Below are 17,150 nucleotides of genomic sequence, written 5' to 3'. Positions count from 1 at the left end.
GAATACATGATTGATATGACAATTAATCTCCCATATATTCAGTGGTTGCTTGACTGATAATCCAAAGCTTGGTGTCATGCAGAAAATTAAAGCACTGTACTCTATGGACAGAGAGTGAGGTGATGGGAAAAAAAACAAGATTAAATTTATTGACACCAACAGGGTATACAATAAAACACTGTCTTGAGAACAACAGGAAACCTTAAGTTTGGAGTGCGTTGTCATATTTATTGTCATCTCCTCCTTTATATGTGCGGTAACTATCCTCCAATCATGTCCCTTTCTCTTGCCGCAGTTGTTTAAAGATAGCTTTGACCTAAATATGACCTAAGGCCTCTAACGTGGTGGGTTGATGCTGAGGGCTCAGGCCCATTTACTGCTTTGCTTTACATGGTGCCATACAGTACACAGTAAAGTGATGGAGGGATTCTGCAGCTCAGCAAAGCCCTAACTGTAAACAGTTCCCTGAAACTGAGGGCCCCTGACAGGCCGCTGACTAACCCACAAAAGAGAAGTAAAACTTTGTCAACACTGAAGTCTGGCTATTGTTGGGGTAAATATTGTGCAGGAAAACAACTAGTAGTTTTTATTACTAGTGAATTGATGTTTGCAAAACTGGTAAAAAAAATGCTTTTTTTTAGTCCACCAGTGGCAAAAATAGGAAATCTGACATTTGATGTGTTTTCACAAATGTGAGATGTTTCACAAGCCCAGATGCACATGAAATGCATTTCCCTCTTTATGTAGCTGATACCTGTGTGTTAACAGGTTCACATGTTCAGTTGCACATGTTTAAAAGTCATACACCCATGACTTCTATTTTTAAAAGAAGTCTTGGCACTGACATGCTTATCAGCTAGCATGGACTCCTCGTTAATTTATAGATGTGATGTTTTCACATCTTCTAAGTCTATCTTTTTTAAAGGGATTGCATAATAGGTATTTAACGTATACCCTGTTCGCTTTTTTTATATAAGTAAATTTACCTTCTAGGTGTTTTTATGAAATCACAAAGAGAATCAAAAACTGGATAAAGTATTTTTCCAGGTTAAACGCCAAATTCGTGCCAGAAGTGAATGAAATTGGTATTGAGTGCGATTATCAACTTCAACGCAAAGTATTTTCCTGTACTTCACGACTGCAGACAGCCTTGACATCTGACGTCCCCTCATAGCTAAGCAGCTAGCTGTCTGTCCTGTACAGTTAGATTAAACAAGCGTCTCCCGGTTAGCTAACACATTTTGCTTAGCTGGGACGTTGGGTCCATTAAGAAGAGTCCATTTATTATCGTAGATATTTCGCTACCTCTTCAGCCAAGCGCTAATGACGTTCGTCCAAACGGACAGATATTTAAACCTACCAGTGCCAGTTATTAACGTTGGTGGCGTCTGCCCTCTGCTCCACTATCCAGCGAGGGTCCCCACAGATTCGCCACTTACTTTTTCCTGTTGTCTACGTCGCTGCTGCAGTAATTATAAGACAAATGCACTGATTAGCCAGCCTGAAGCGTATATACACACGCGCACAAAACTATTAACTACTGTGGCAGACACAATGTAGCTGAAATTCTCCACCAGAATATTCGTCTTGAGAGAGAATCAGTGCATAACAACAACAAAATGTCAAAAAGTGGCTGTGATACAGATCATAGCCTCTAAGTATGAGGTCTAATTACATTTAAACTTGCCATTTGTGGAAGAGATTAAAGTATCTCAGGATTTTGTTCACGGATGGGGTCAACAGTATTGCCATCTCTGAATCAGTGTCTGGTTAACCTGGAGTTTATTGCTAGAAAGAAACTCATACTCAACTCTGGTCACAAAATTTAGGTAGTGGCTAAAATAATATGATCATATATACAACCAGCAACAAAAAAAAAGTTTGCTGAATGCATAGTGGAGAACTCTGAAACCTAAGAAGTCCAGTGAGTAGTGCTACTGCTCCTTACGTTTGAGAGTAGCTTATTGAAGTGGTTCAGGTATGTCATAAGTATGTCCTCTGGCTGACATCTGGCTACAGCTGTTCTAGGTACGTCCCACTATGAGGAGACTTAGACACACAACTAGTGACCACTGGTATGATTATCTCACAAAGGATAATCTAAGGATTCTAAGTTTAGTACATATTATGCTGGTTAAATTACATCATTTTTAGATATAATCTTGATAATACAGTTGAGTTGTCAATACTGTAAATGCTTAATGCTTGGTTAATGCTTGACCATGCCAGTAGAGGGTATGGATGGTGTTTATCATGTGACATTGACATTTCACTGAGGTAAATGGGATTCAGTAACAGCGTTGCACACACATTGTTATATCAGTTATTTTTATTAACGACTGACAATTGAGACCGATTAATACAATGTCCATTAGTAAAATGCCTTGCCACTGGTAATGACATATCCCAAATCCTGATGGTCTGAAGGTGTCTCAAGACGATCTCAAGATGGCTCACATTGCTTTCTGGGGTTGAAGTGACATCCAATACATGAAGTGACATCCAATCGTTTGAAAATTGGGCTCAATACAGTTTGAGATTTTACAGCTGACTCAACCTGAAAGCAACAGCTCTCCTGACACTTACCGGAGGCCATGTTAAGTGATAAGTTGGTAACCTATGTGTTTAAATAAGGCATTGTTTTCATTTGACATGTTGTTCAATAATGTAGTGAGCAATGAGAATATAACAAAACATGCAGGCCATAGTAAAGTCTACAGTTTGCTCATTTTGTTATGTAATTAGCTAAATTAGCTATAAATGCATTTTTATACTATATTAAGCAAGCAAGTCAGATGATACCTCTCTAAATACATTCACATAATATGAACTGTGTATATAAATTTCTCAGCACATCAGCTTTTTGTTATGAAGTTCAAAGGTCGTGGACCCTTCACTCTCTGAGGGTTCAGGGTATGTGGCAGCAGGAAGTGGCTTCTGCACCACCCGGAAGTGGCCCGTAGCGGCATGTGCCACAAAATTGTGGCAAAAGCCACATAATCATGGCACTTAACATGGCTAATGCCACTCGACAGTACCATCTGCCTCTGGTTTCAGGCATCTAAAGACAACTCTTTTGGGTGACTGTTGAGAATCTGCCACTCAGTTATGTTATCCTGAAGATTTGTGGAAATCTAACAAATGGGTTGTTTGTTAATTGTTTATGTTGTAGTGATGGGAATGATGGCTCTTTGAAGCAAACCGGATCTTTTAGCTCAGTTTCTTTTAAAGCAGGGATGGGCAACTGGCGGCCCGCGGGCCGCACACAGCCCTCGTCCTCACTCAGTGCGGCCCGATAGAGCAGGACTTTTTTGTTCTTGTCACATAGGGCTACGCCCCCCTCTCCCGTGTTGGTGTTGTTCCTTGCCCGGTTATGCCGCCCTGCGTGTCTGTTGTCCTGGTTTCCCTCTGTCTGCCATGTGCATGTCGTCATTGTGTTCAGTTGTGTCTAGTTTAGTCCTGTGTACTTGTATCTCTGTGTTTCGCCCGTTGTCGGTTATTTGTGGTTTGTTCGGTTTTGTGGATTATCTCTGTCATCGCTGTTCTGGTATTTTCCGTCTCCGTTGTGAATGGCTCTCCTGTTACGACTCCTGCCTGTCCTGTTGACCACTTGGACGGCTCTCCCGTTTTGACCCGTGCCTGTACAAACGACTTCGCCTATGGAATTCCCCTTATTAAATCTCGCTCTTCTCAGCATTTGTGTCCGCCTCCTAGCTACGCAGCGCGCTACGCGTTACAGTTCTTTGATATGAAGGAGTTCAAATTCCTTTTTGCACTTTTTTATTAAGCAAATGTTTTGTCTTTGTTGCTTATTAAGGACGTTAATGCATTTATATGCAGAAAATAGATGTATGTTGGTGCAATAAACATACAGATCTGAATTCATTTAAAACGTGTTCTTATTGAGAATAATTTGTAGTGTCTTTCATATCCAATTATTTGAAGTGCGTGGTCATGTGGCCCTCCAATAATAATGCTGAAAAAATTTTGGCCCTCTTTGTCATGGAAGTTGCCCATCCCTGTTTTAAAGAGCCGTTAAAAATGCATCTTAGTTCTTTTTTTTCAGGCAACAGGAGGCGCTACTAGACAGCGTTGATATACCAGCGAGGGATAATTGTGCAAATTTTGGTATCTTGCCTTAAATGTAGGCCTAATTCAAACACTTGAGAAATTTCAAAATGTTTTAATAACTATGTAGCCTGTGGGACTTAGTCCCAGTGGGGAAGGAAATGGAGGGGCACTAGGACCCAGCAGGAAGCATCAGCGTTTTGGTAATCACGTAATGTGGATATAAGGAGCTCCCTCGATACCCGTGAGGTGCCGCCATTGTGGAAACGTGTGCTCGGAACGCGAACGGAGTTTGGAGTTGCCGACTTTGCCGGGTTCGTGGGTTGATCGCTTGTACGCAGGAGAAACGCTGGATGCAGTACGGAGAGTTTGGGCTGCTGACACAGTCATTGATATTGGGGGAGAAGATTGGAAGTGCAGTTGTCCGGGGAGGCTGCAGAGGAGTGGAGACGCGCCTGTGGTGCAGCCGCTGTTTTTTTCCCACCTTGATTTGTGTTTGTGGTGTGTAGTACAACACCTACAACGAACTCTACAGATTTTTACTTTATATTGGGCATTATTGTCGATGTAAATTAGTCATAGTTCTGCATTGCCAGTTAGGTGAGCTCTATCTGCTTTGTATTTTATTTTAAATAACCAGCTGTAATTGTTGTATTTTAACAGCCCCTTTTTATGTAAGACTCTATAGCTGGGTCCCTTTTTTTGGGTTGTCTGGTGGTTGGCAGTTCACTTTAGCCCAGGGTTGTGTGCTGTGCTTGGGGTGTTTGAAACAGTTTACGTTTGAAAGTCTGGGGAGTGGCATTGCGCACTTGGGTATGTGTCCAAATTGGAGGATGCAGCTAATGGTTGCAGTGATTATTTTCTTGTACCTGGGCTATGCGTAGCTGCCACCCACGGGACCCATTTGAGGCTGTACCTAGTGTTACTATCTTAGAGTCTTTTAACCTTGGGGTTGTGATGTCATCGCTCCTTCTTTTACATTTGTTATAATAAAAGTGTTATCGTACCTACAGCTGTGTGATCACTGTATGGGGATCATCACGGGGAACCATTACGATTGGATGGGGCTTTTCCCCCCCCTTTTATAATTCGGGAGTGGCGTAGTTTACATTCGTTTGGGTTACATCGGCTACATTTTTGGCGCAGTCGGCAGGATCACACAGCTGGTTTTCTTAACTGTTGGAAAGTTAGAGTTTTGGTTGTGTTGGAAGTGGGAAAAAAACAGTGGTTGCAGTGGATTGGAAGGGGAAACCAAAGTTCAGCAAGGATCGTGGAGGCTTGCCTTTGATTGGCTACTTATTTTTTGGAGGTTGCGTTTTGTTTATTGTAATGTCTACTGGTACTGAACCCGGGGCGGTAGGGGAAAGTATGGGGGAACAGCTAAGGGCATTATTGGCCCGAGTTCAACAGTTGGAGGCAGATAATGCAAGGTTAAGAGATGCTGCAGAATCTAGTAGTTCTGTGCCTTCAGTTCCAAATAGACCAGATTGCTATGTTTATGTACCCAGAGAAAGAAAATGCCCCAAATTCTCTGGCAACACTAGCAGTTTACCTGTAGAGGAATGGGTTGAAGAGGCCCGTCAGTCCTTGAGTGTACGCCATATGCCTCAATGCGAACAAGTTTTATTTTTGTTTGATCATTTAGAGGGTGAGGCCAAGAATGAAGTCAAGTTCCGGGCACAGTCCCATAGGGATACAGTAGACAAAATTTTTAATATATTATCAGAGACCTATGGGGCCTCCCAGTCATTTGTCTCTTTGCAGAAACAGTTCTTTCAACGCAAACAGAGAGAGGGAGAATCTGTGCGTGAATATTCGCATGCTTTACTGTCTCTGATGGGGGCAATCATGCAAATTAAACCAGGGGGTGTTCCAGAGTCAGATATTCTGGTACGAGACCAATTTATTGAGCATACAAGGGATGGAATGTTGCGACGCGAACTGAAACGTTTTGTTAGATGTAACCCTGATTCTTCTTTTTTAACAGTTCGGGGTGAGGCGGTTCGTTGGGTTGAGGAGGGAGAGCATGTGCCGGCCCCTAGGACTAGAGCTTATTCATGCGATTCGAGGGTTCATGTGGTGGACGATTGCGCTGTCAATGCCGGCCCTAAAGATGAGCTGGTGGAGGTAAAAGCGTGTTTGCGCAAACAACAAGCGCAATTGGATGCTATTTTAAAACAGTTAAGTACATGTCCTCCAGGTTCCTCTTTCAGCACGGGTAATGGTAGCGTAAGTCGTAGACCATATCGTTTCCAACCAGATGGAAAGCCTATTTGCCATCGTTGCGGACAACCGGGCCACATAGTTCGATTTTGCCGTACGCATATGGGAACTAGCTCTAGTGTACCCAGACCGGAAGGGGTGGTCGGGGAGAGTCAACACCCGGGGGTGGTGGGTTATGCTTCCCAACAACAGGGAAACTAGTACCCCCTGGCGAACGGAGCCCAACGTCAGAGGGGGGTTTAGGGGGCTCAGCTATTCCGGTAAAACAGTCCTCGAAATTGGTGGGGACTCGACCTTTGGTGGAAGTTGGTATGGGGGGCATGAAGGTTTCTTGCTTGATTGACACCGGGTCAATGGTAACCACCATTCCAGAAAGTTTTTTTAGACAACACTTCCAGCCTGGGGTTGGTGGTAAGTTGCAGGAGTGTAATTGGTTGCAGCTTCGAGCTGCCAATGGATTAGAGATCCCATACCTAGGCTATATGGAACTTGATATGCTGATTTTAGGTAAGACTCTTTCTGGAATGGGGGTTTTAGTAGTAAAGGACCCCGCTGGCCCGCTGGCTAGTAGTCAAACTCTTCAGGCGCCGGGTTTGCTGGGGATGAATGTGATCAGTGAGTGCTACGATGAACTTTTCCGCCAACATGGGTCTGCTCTGTTTACTTCTGGTCCAGCTCGGGGGGCTAGTGAGGCATGGAAGGAAGCTTTATTAACATGTCAGAAACTTGACGGTTTGCCTTCTTCAGGATATTTGGGCAAGGTGAGGTCTAAAGGCCGGGCTGCGGTTTGCATCCCTGCGGGGTCCATACAAACAGTTACTGCTACTTGTACTAAGGTATTTGGTCAGGCTCTCCGTCATGTACTGTATGAACCAAACTGTGGGAAAATGCCCGATGGTCTATTAGCCTCTAGGTCTTTCGTGACTATCGATAATGGAGAAGTTTCTGTGCCTATTGTAAATGTGGAAACCAGGGATATCTGGCTTCCCCGCAGAGTGGTTCTGGGTGCATTATTTATGGCTCAGGTACAGCCAGCCAGTGGCCACATGGTGGTGTTCGGAGAGGAAACTAATGCCCAGTGTACAGTGCAAGTTCAGTCCGTCCAGACTCCAAAGGACATTCTTGACCTGTCTGATATCTCTTGGTCTAATCTCAGTCCTGCACAAGAACAGAGCAGTAAGGCCCTCCTTCAGCAGTATAGCTCCGTCTTCTCTTGTAGGGATGGAGATTTGGGTTGCACCAATCTCATAGAGCATGAAATACCTTTGCTGGAGGACGCACCCGTACGGCAGCGATATCGCCGCCTCCCTCCCTCACAGTATGAAGTGTTCAAGAGACACATTGGAGAGCTGCTGGATCAGGGAGTAGTGCAGGTGAGCTGTAGCCCCTATGCCTCCCCTATTGTCGTGGTACAGAAGAAAGATGGCACCATTCGCCTCTGTGTAGACTATAGGCAACTTAATTCTAGGACCAGGAAGGATGCTTTTCCCCTCCCTCGTATAGAAGAATCATTGGACGCTTTGGCCGGGGCCACCATGTTTTCAACACTTGACATGGCCAGTGGGTATAACCAGGTGCCTATGGCAGACAAAGACAAGGCCAAGACCGCATTCTGTACACCATTTGGTCTTTTTGAGTTTAACAGGATGCCCTTTGGTCTGTGCAACGCACCGAGTACGTTTCAGCGCTTGATGGAGCGCATTTTTGGGGATGAGCGGTTCCAATCTTTGCTACTTTATCTCGACGATATTGTCGTCTTTTCTTCTGATTTTGGGAGTCATCTGCAGCGGTTAGAGGTGGTTTTGGCCCGACTAAAGCAATACAATCTGAAGTTAAAGTTGAAGAAATGTCGCTTCTTCCAGTCTGAAGTTAAGTATCTGGGGCACGTGATTTCAGCCGCTGGGGTTATGACAGACCCGGACAAGATCCAGACGGTGGTAGAGTGGAAGCAACCCACCACTTTGACTGAACTTCGCTCATTTCTTGGCTTTGCCTCATACTATAGGCGGTTTGTAGAGGGTTTTGCCAAGGCGGCAGCTCCCCTGCATAAGTTGGTTGGGGTTCTTCAGAGTCAACGTACACCCAGGGGAGGGAACTCCCTCAACGAACACTGGGATAGTGTCTGTGAACAAGCTTTCCAAGAGTTGAAACGAAAATTAGTGGCTTCTCCAGTGTTGGGGTATGCCGACTTCAGCAAGCCATTTTCTGTTGAGATTGATGCTAGCCATGCAGGTCTGGGAGCAGTTCTGTCACAAGATCATGGAGAAGGGAGAAGGCCAGTTGCATTTGCCAGTCGGGGTCTTTCCATAACGGAACGTAATATGTCCAATTATAGCTCCATGAAACTGGAATTGCTTGCCTTGAAATGGGCGGTCACAGAGAAGTTCCGAGAATACTTGTTGGGTGCCAGGTTTACAGTCTATACGGACAACAACCCCCTTAGCTATTTACAGACTGCCAAGCTTGGGGCGGTTGAGCAGCGCTGGGCCTCTCAATTAGCATTATTCAATTTTGACATCAAGTACCGCCCAGGGGCCATGAACCGTAATGCAGATGCACTCTCCCGGCTGCCTTGTCCTGCATCCCCCAAGGAAATGGCAGCAGTTGCCCCGGGCATTTCGGGCCCATTGTCCATGGGTCCGTTGGCTAGAAGTCAGGTACTAGAAGCCCCTTGTTTTCTTATTGATGCTCTTCCAGTACGGGAAAGGGCTGATTTACAGACTCTACAGGAGGCCGATCCTGTTATAGGATCCTTTCTACATTTTTGGCGGAGGGGGCAATTACCAACTGCTATGGAACGGAAGGAAGTTTCCGCCGATGTCCTAGAGCTGGTTCGACAGTGGCAAAGGCTTGGAGATCGTGATGGAGTTTTATATCGACATGTGCAGCCACCAGAGGGGGGCAGACCTTCATGGCAATTAGTGTTACCCCGTTCCCTGCGCAATGAAGTACTTGTAGCCCTACATGACGACCAAGGCCATCAAGGATGTGAGCGGACTACAAGTTTGGTGAGGCAACGGTGCTATTGGCCGAACATGAGGAAGGACATTGAGAAGTGGTGTCAGGAGTGTGAGCGTTGCTCCTTAGCCAAAGCGGTTCAGCCCAAAGTACGAACTTTCCCAGGCAACCTGTTGGCTTCTCGACCATTGGAGGTGGTGGCCATTGACTTCACGATCCTAGAACGAGCAAGTGACGGGAGAGAGAATGTACTAGTCGTAACCGATGTCTTTTCAAAATTTACTCAGGCATATCCCACCACAGATCAGAAAGCAAGTACAGTGGCTCGCATACTTACGGAAAAGTGGTTTTATGTCTATGGTGCCCCCCAGCGGTTACATTCTGATCAGGGCCGGAACTTTGAGGGGGACCTCTTGCGAAGCTTATGCAGACTGTATGGGGTTGAGAAAAGCCGCACCACACCCTATCGACCACAAGGAAATGGGCAGTGCGAGAGATTCAATCGCACCTTGCATGACCTACTACGAACTCTTCCTCCAGAGAAGAAGCGAAAATGGCCACAACACTTGCCCCATGTGCTGTTCGCGTATAACACCACTGTGCACTCCTCCACAGGTTACAGTCCTTTTGAGTTGATGTTTGGACAAAAACCACATCTTCCAGTTGATGCATTGCTGGGAACTCATCCAGAAGGTCAGCTTGAGGTCCCTGTGGAGGACTGGATTACAAGACACCAGGAACATCTTCGGTCAGCCTATGAGTTGGCAGGCCGCCATCTGCAAGAGGCAGCGGCCCAAAGAGTACAGCAACAGCCCAAGGGAAATGTTGACCTCCTGCCGCCAGGTACAATAGTGTACAAGAAGAACCATGTGTTGGGTAGGCATAAAATTCAAGATGTGTGGGACGCTAAGAAGTATGTGATAGTGAAGTGCCTAGATGATGTGGGACGGGTGTACACAATTACACCTGTTGAGGGTGAGGGCAGGAGGCATAATATTCATCGGACAGAACTACGAGTGGCTCCAGGGCCAACACCTCAGGTGGTCCTTGGCGAAGGAGAGGAACGGGTCCCTTGCCCAGGGAGTAGGACCGAGGCACAGGATGATCAGGATGAAGAGGATGACTGGAGTGGCCCAGTAGTGGTAGTGGCACCTCGTGATGCAGACCTAAGAGTGCAACCTGCGACTGTAAGGCCCCCAGCACCATCATCTGAACCTGGGGAAGCAAGAGAGGAGCGCAGTTCCGCTCCAGCCGCTAGACCAACAGCTGAGTTGACCCCAGTTTCCTGTGCTCCCCCAGCCACCGTTGGCCCCGTCCGTCGGACTGGCAGAGCAACGGCTGGACTCCACTCTAACCCGCACCACCTTCCTCGGGCTTTTGCGGCCCAAGGTAATGGGCAGGTGGGGGCTGCAGTTCACCTTCAGGTAGATACTATTCAAGCCTATTTTAGACCATGGTGTTAGATTAGTTGCCGCCGGGACGGCGACTTCTTAAGTGGGGGTGGATGTAGCCTGTGGGACTTAGTCCCAGTGGGGAAGGAAATGGAGGGGCACTAGGACCCAGCAGGAAGCATCAGCGTTTTGGTAATCACGTAATGTGGATATAAGGAGCTCCCTCGATACCCGTGAGGTGCCGCCATTGTGGAAACGTGTGCTCGGAACGCGAACGGAGTTTGGAGTTGCCGACTTTGCCGGGTTCGTGGGTTGATCGCTTGTACGCAGGAGAAACGCTGGATGCAGTACGGAGAGTTTGGGCTGCTGACACAGTCATTGATATTGGGGGAGAAGATTGGAAGTGCAGTTGTCCGGGGAGGCTGCAGAGGAGTGGAGACGCGCCTGTGGTGCAGCCGCTGTTTTTTTCCCACCTTGATTTGTGTTTGTGGTGTGTAGTACAACACCTACAACGAACTCTACAGATTTTTACTTTATATTGGGCATTATTGTCGATGTAAATTAGTCATAGTTCTGCATTGCCAGTTAGGTGAGCTCTATCTGCTTTGTATTTTATTTTAAATAACCAGCTGTAATTGTTGTATTTTAACAGCCCCTTTTTATGTAAGACTCTATAGCTGGGTCCCTTTTTTTGGGTTGTCTGGTGGTTGGCAGTTCACTTTAGCCCAGGGTTGTGTGCTGTGCTTGGGGTGTTTGAAACAGTTTACGTTTGAAAGTCTGGGGAGTGGCATTGCGCACTTGGGTATGTGTCCAAATTGGAGGATGCAGCTAATGGTTGCAGTGATTATTTTCTTGTACCTGGGCTATGCGTAGCTGCCACCCACGGGACCCATTTGAGGCTGTACCTAGTGTTACTATCTTAGAGTCTTTTAACCTTGGGGTTGTGATGTCATCGCTCCTTCTTTTACATTTGTTATAATAAAAGTGTTATCGTACCTACAGCTGTGTGATCACTGTATGGGGATCATCACGGGGAACCATTACGATTGGATGGGGCTTTTCCCCCCCCTTTTATAATTCGGGAGTGGCGTAGTTTACATTCGTTTGGGTTACATCGGCTACAACTAGGTTATAATAACTAACAACTATAGTTAAACAAAAATGTTTCAAATAACTGCAACTGAATAAAGCTTGTATCATCTGTTGTACAACTTGTAGCCAAAATGAACCTACATTTCAAGCATAAAACAACCCAAAAAGAGAAACACTAAAACAATTTGGTAAAATATACTAAATTACATTTTCTAGCACTGCCCATTTGCTGAACGTTGTCTCTGTACTTGGATTACGGATCTCGCTCTCTGCGCGTGGAGGAATGGGTGGATTACAGTCGATATAAACTACACAGAAATAAGCAAACAAACAAATATAATCATACGGCTCCCTGAGGTGCGACTCGGTTCCTTTCGTTAATTTTAAAGAGCTGGGGTGAGTTTCCCGAAACGTTCTTAGCGCTAAGTACTTCTTAACCTCATACGTTTCATACGAGGTTACGAAGTACTTAGCGCTATGAACGTTTCGGGAAACCCACCCCTGTTCAATAGAATCGGATCGTTCGTGAACCATTACCATCAGATTATCGAAATCAGATTATATCAGGTTTATCTTACAGTGGTAGACAGTTAACGAGAACGATGCAAATAAAAAAATATTACAGATTATGATAAAAAATGTCAAATATTTATTGAAAAATGTGAAAGTAGCATTAAGTACGTCATGGGAATAGTGTGTAGGCCTGTCACCATTACACAAGAGAAAAGCTCTCCCACATGGAAGGAGAGATATATGCCTGATTCAGGCTGAAAGTGTGGGGTCTGAATTACTGCGCTACAACAGTTACACAGCGCGATGGCGGTGGAGCGCAAGCGTGTCAGAGTGTGACGTCAATGTTCTGGCCAGAGTCACTGATGACGCAGGGCAAGACACAGTAGACATCACACATCACACACGTGGGCACAAAGACCATCATCATTACAACTGCGCTATCCTCATACTGTCGTGGTATGCAATGATTGCTAGTCCTCTGGGTGACAGTTGTGTGTAAAAAGCAGAGAGGCTAGATCTGTTTTAGCTTTGAAGGACAATACAATAAAACAAAACAAAACTCTTTTAAGTTCAGTAATAAATAATAAGACATGCTTTCATTAGTTTAATTGGTAATAAGAAACATTATATAATACCAGGAGTAGTTTTTGTCACTGTAAAGCCTCCCGTAGCTGTGAATTGGCCTGGAGATATGCATGCAGAAATGGTGAACAGCATTTCACGTTGTACCTACATGTCGATGGTCTGGAAAGCAAACTAGATGCACGGAAGATTGCCTTAATGGCGTTACTTCAAGCGAGAGGTCGATTCAGCAGATTAATCTTTGAGCAAGTGAATGACAAAGATAAATATGACAATGTCAAAAAAAACAAATTTCCTGGTAATGGCCGAGTAATCCGCCAAGGCCTCCTAGAGTTCACATGCGAGAACTACAAGATGATAAAAAGTCTTCATAAAGCACTGTCTCTACAGACCCTAGTCTCTCATGGCCTTGCTCCTTGAATATGTACATTTTTAATATCCCTTGTTATAGCTCTGGTCAGTGTTTTAGTTTAGGTTATCATCTGTTTTGTATATCTGTCCAGTGTGCCAGTTTCTGTTGGTATGTCACGTGCACTCACCAAGACTAATTCCCTGTGTTATTATAATATATCATTAACATCTGGCACACATACTTTTTTGTAATAAAACCCACAATATGCATAAACACATGATATGCAAACATTTAGAACAAAGTAATGTGTAAATATATTCTCTCTGGCCACTTTATTAGGTCTCTCTTGTACTGGGTTGGACCCCCTTTTGCATTCATAAAAGCGTTAATTCTTCATGGCATAGGTTCAGCAAAACACTGGAAACAATCTTCAGAGATCTTGGTCCATATTGACACCATCACACAGTTGCTCAACATTTATTGGTTGCACACCCATGATGCAAATCCCATGTTCCTCCACATCCCAAAGATGCTCTGTTGGATTGAGATCTGGTGACTGTGGAGACCATTTGAGTACAGTGAACTTGTTTCTGACATTATATATTATCCTGCTTGGACGTAGCCATGAGAAAATTGGTATGCTGTGGTCATAAACAATACTCAGCAACAATAGTCAGATTGGTGTTTAAACAACGTTCAGTTAAAGTGGGCCAAGAAAATATCTCCCCCACACCTTTACACCACAAACAACCTAAACTGCACATGCAAGGCAGGGTGGATCCATGCTTCCATCTTGTTTACACCAAAGTCTGACCCTACCATCTGGATGTCACAGCAGCAATCGAGACTCGTGTGACCAGACACTGCTGTCCAAATCTTCTGTTGTCCAATTTTGGTGAGCCCATAGAAACTGTTGCCTCAGTTGCCTGTTCTTAGCTGACAGGACTGGCATCTGGAATGGTTTTCTGCTGCTGTAATCTGCTTCAAGGTTTGATGTCATGCCTTCAGAGATGCTCCTCTGTATGCTTCAGTTGTAACGAGTGGTTATTTGAGTTAATGTTCAGCTCAGACCGGTCTGGCCATTCTCTGACCTCAGACATCAACAAGGAACTTTTGTCTAGAGACCTGCCGCTTACAGGACATTTTTTTTCTTTTTCGGACCATTCTCTGTAAAAGAGATGATTGTGAGCATAAATCCCAGTAGATCATCAGTTTCTGAAATACCAACAACCATGCCACATTCAAAGTCACCTAAATTACCCGTCTTCCCCATTTTGATGCATGGTTTGAACTTCAGCAGGTCGTGCTGGCCTTGTCTACATGCATAAATGTATGGAGATGTGATTGTTTAGATATTTGTGTTAACAGTTGAATATGTGTAACTAATAAAGTGAGTGTATAGTATCTCACATAATAAGCAAAGCTGTGTAGAAACAGCACAACTAAGATTACAAGTGTTTACATGCCAGAAATGCGAAAATTAAATGTTTATGTGTTCCATAAACAACCTTGCTAGAGCAGGTTTGTATATTTGCAGATGCTCAGGCCGCCCAGCAGGTGGAGATGCAGGTAAAACAAATTTTTTGTGTACAGCCAGCTTCTTTAAATAAAAATGGTAACATTAATTAATTGCTAATTAACAGGTGATATGTAACAATTTACATGCATCAGCATCTGCTAATAAAAGCATAAACACACTGCACATTTTGTTAGGTTGCATCTGTGATCTGGTCAAGACTGATTGACATAATCTGTTGAATAACCATGATCTTGCTCATCTCTAAACCAATATATCCGATTTACATTTACAGATGGCCTTTGTCATTTGTGCCTATCAGGGCCTACGTTTCAGTAATCCTGGAAACATTGTTCTATTATCCAAATATCTTGCAGTCCAGATTCAGATGCTCTTGAGATGTTCAGATCTACTATCTATTATACATTCTGTGAACAGATGCAAAGCACTTTGTAAGTTGCTCTGGATAAGAGTGTCTGCTAAATTCCCCAAATATAAATGGAAATGTCTTGATTCTAGATAATGCAGTGTATATAATACATGAACTGCATTGTCGTGCCATATAAGCTTTTATTTATGATTTTATGAATTCTGTTATGTTCTGATAAATGTAACTAAAACAGATCTGTCAGATATTTAGCAGCCTTGACTGAATCTACCATTCATGCTTCCCCCACCTTGTCCCTGTTCTCCAGTCTTAAGAAACCAATGGAGCATCAAATAAATGATTTAATGGAAACTGACAAGTAAGTACAGAATATATGAACTCAGCCAGCTCAACTTCTAATGAATGGTTCTACTATGAAACTAAAGCACAGTTACTCTGCATGAACTATATATCAAATATACTTCCGTCCTTGAAGTTATCAGTGATGTGTTATGAAGACAATGAATCAATAAATCAGTTTTCTTTTATTGATGCACCAATTTTAGAACTCGCTGCAGCAGTGACATGATGTGCATCCATTTACTCCGTCTATTAATCATACATCTTTATGGAATATATTGGGTTTAGATGTATAGCAGATTAAATAAAAATGCAATTTAAAATACATTTTTCTCCAAGATGAGACATTCCTAGGCAAAGCACAATTATATGCCAGAAATGTTCACCACACACATAAACTTTGGTCCGAGTAAGCTCTTAGCAAACAATCTGAAAATGTCATTCTGCAAAGTCTATAACGGTGCCTGGAGGAACGTGTTGCTAAGGTGCAGGGAGGGAAGCTTTTCCTGCTGCATTGGTACTGCTCTTCCACAGAGCAGGCTGGCTCCCCCTTCTACTCTGCCTGACTGTTCATTCTGGCATCTCACATCCTGCATGGCCACCCACTGAGTCGGGCCCTGCAGAAGACCCACATGACGCCTCTCCACTCCTCCACATACCAAAAACCTGGGCAGCAGGACAGAGGTAGAAATGCGTTCACGGAGAGAGAAGCTGGCATTTGAAATGTTTAGTACTTTTTAACTAGTCTTCTTTGAAGCCCTGCATGTTAATATATAACAATTTGAATCGGATTATAAATGTGTAAGTATTAGGAAGATTGAGACAGAAATGGAATTAGACGCAGCATTAGGTGCAGCAGACATCTTCCTGCTATGGGGTCCTGAATGATTAATACAGCTGAAGGTAAAGTTTATGGCAAGTTCACAATAAGCAGCCTCACTAGAATAGATTCAGAGTCAGTTTCCTTTGCAGAGTAATGATGTAGAGAAGTAAGCGTGAGCTCTGCTCACAGAATTATCATTTAGTAATGTTCTAATTTGATTATTTATAGTACCCATGTTAAAGGAGAAAAGGGTTTATAGTAAACAAATCGTAACCTTACTGCATCGTCACCACATTAAAAGGCACAGCAACAGAAAAACATTAGAAAAATGTTAACCTTGATTTTAAAATGCTGAATCTTGTGATGGACATGAAGCATGACAATGTGGCCATATTTTATGGTTTACCTTCTTTACAATTAAGTTTCCATTACTACTTACTTTCATTCTGTCATGGATGATACAGATCTTCCCAAACGGAGCAAATACAATGACAAACATTCTTATTTCAGTTTTTTTATTCCGACATACTGACCTGCTACAGTAGCATTGCATAGAATATGACTGATGCTTCATTATTTACAAAACAGAAAGCTACAAACCAAGCTACAGAGCACAGTCTGAGAACAATGCAAGTCAGGGTGCAAAGTCATCAGTCCATTATTTAAAAATGTATTTATATAAAGTTAAACATACAGGTATCATTTTCAAATAAGTCAAACAGCGCGGTATATTCATATTGCACTTGGGACAGAAGTGACATTTGAGGTTTCGCCATCTTACAATTTCATTAGGATATTTTATTCACCTCACTAAAAATGGCAAACAATTTTTTAAAGCTAGTCATTCAATGCTTTTGAAAACAGCAGTTAAGATTACACCAAGAAACAGTCTTTAAATGGTGTAT

The sequence above is a fragment of the Brachyhypopomus gauderio genome, chromosome 9 (assembly GCF_052324685.1).
Source record: "Brachyhypopomus gauderio isolate BG-103 chromosome 9, BGAUD_0.2, whole genome shotgun sequence".
Lineage (NCBI taxonomy): Eukaryota > Metazoa > Chordata > Actinopteri > Gymnotiformes > Hypopomidae > Brachyhypopomus > Brachyhypopomus gauderio.
The sequence above is the reverse complement of the archived record's forward strand: the minus strand, read 5'-3'. Positions refer to the sequence as shown.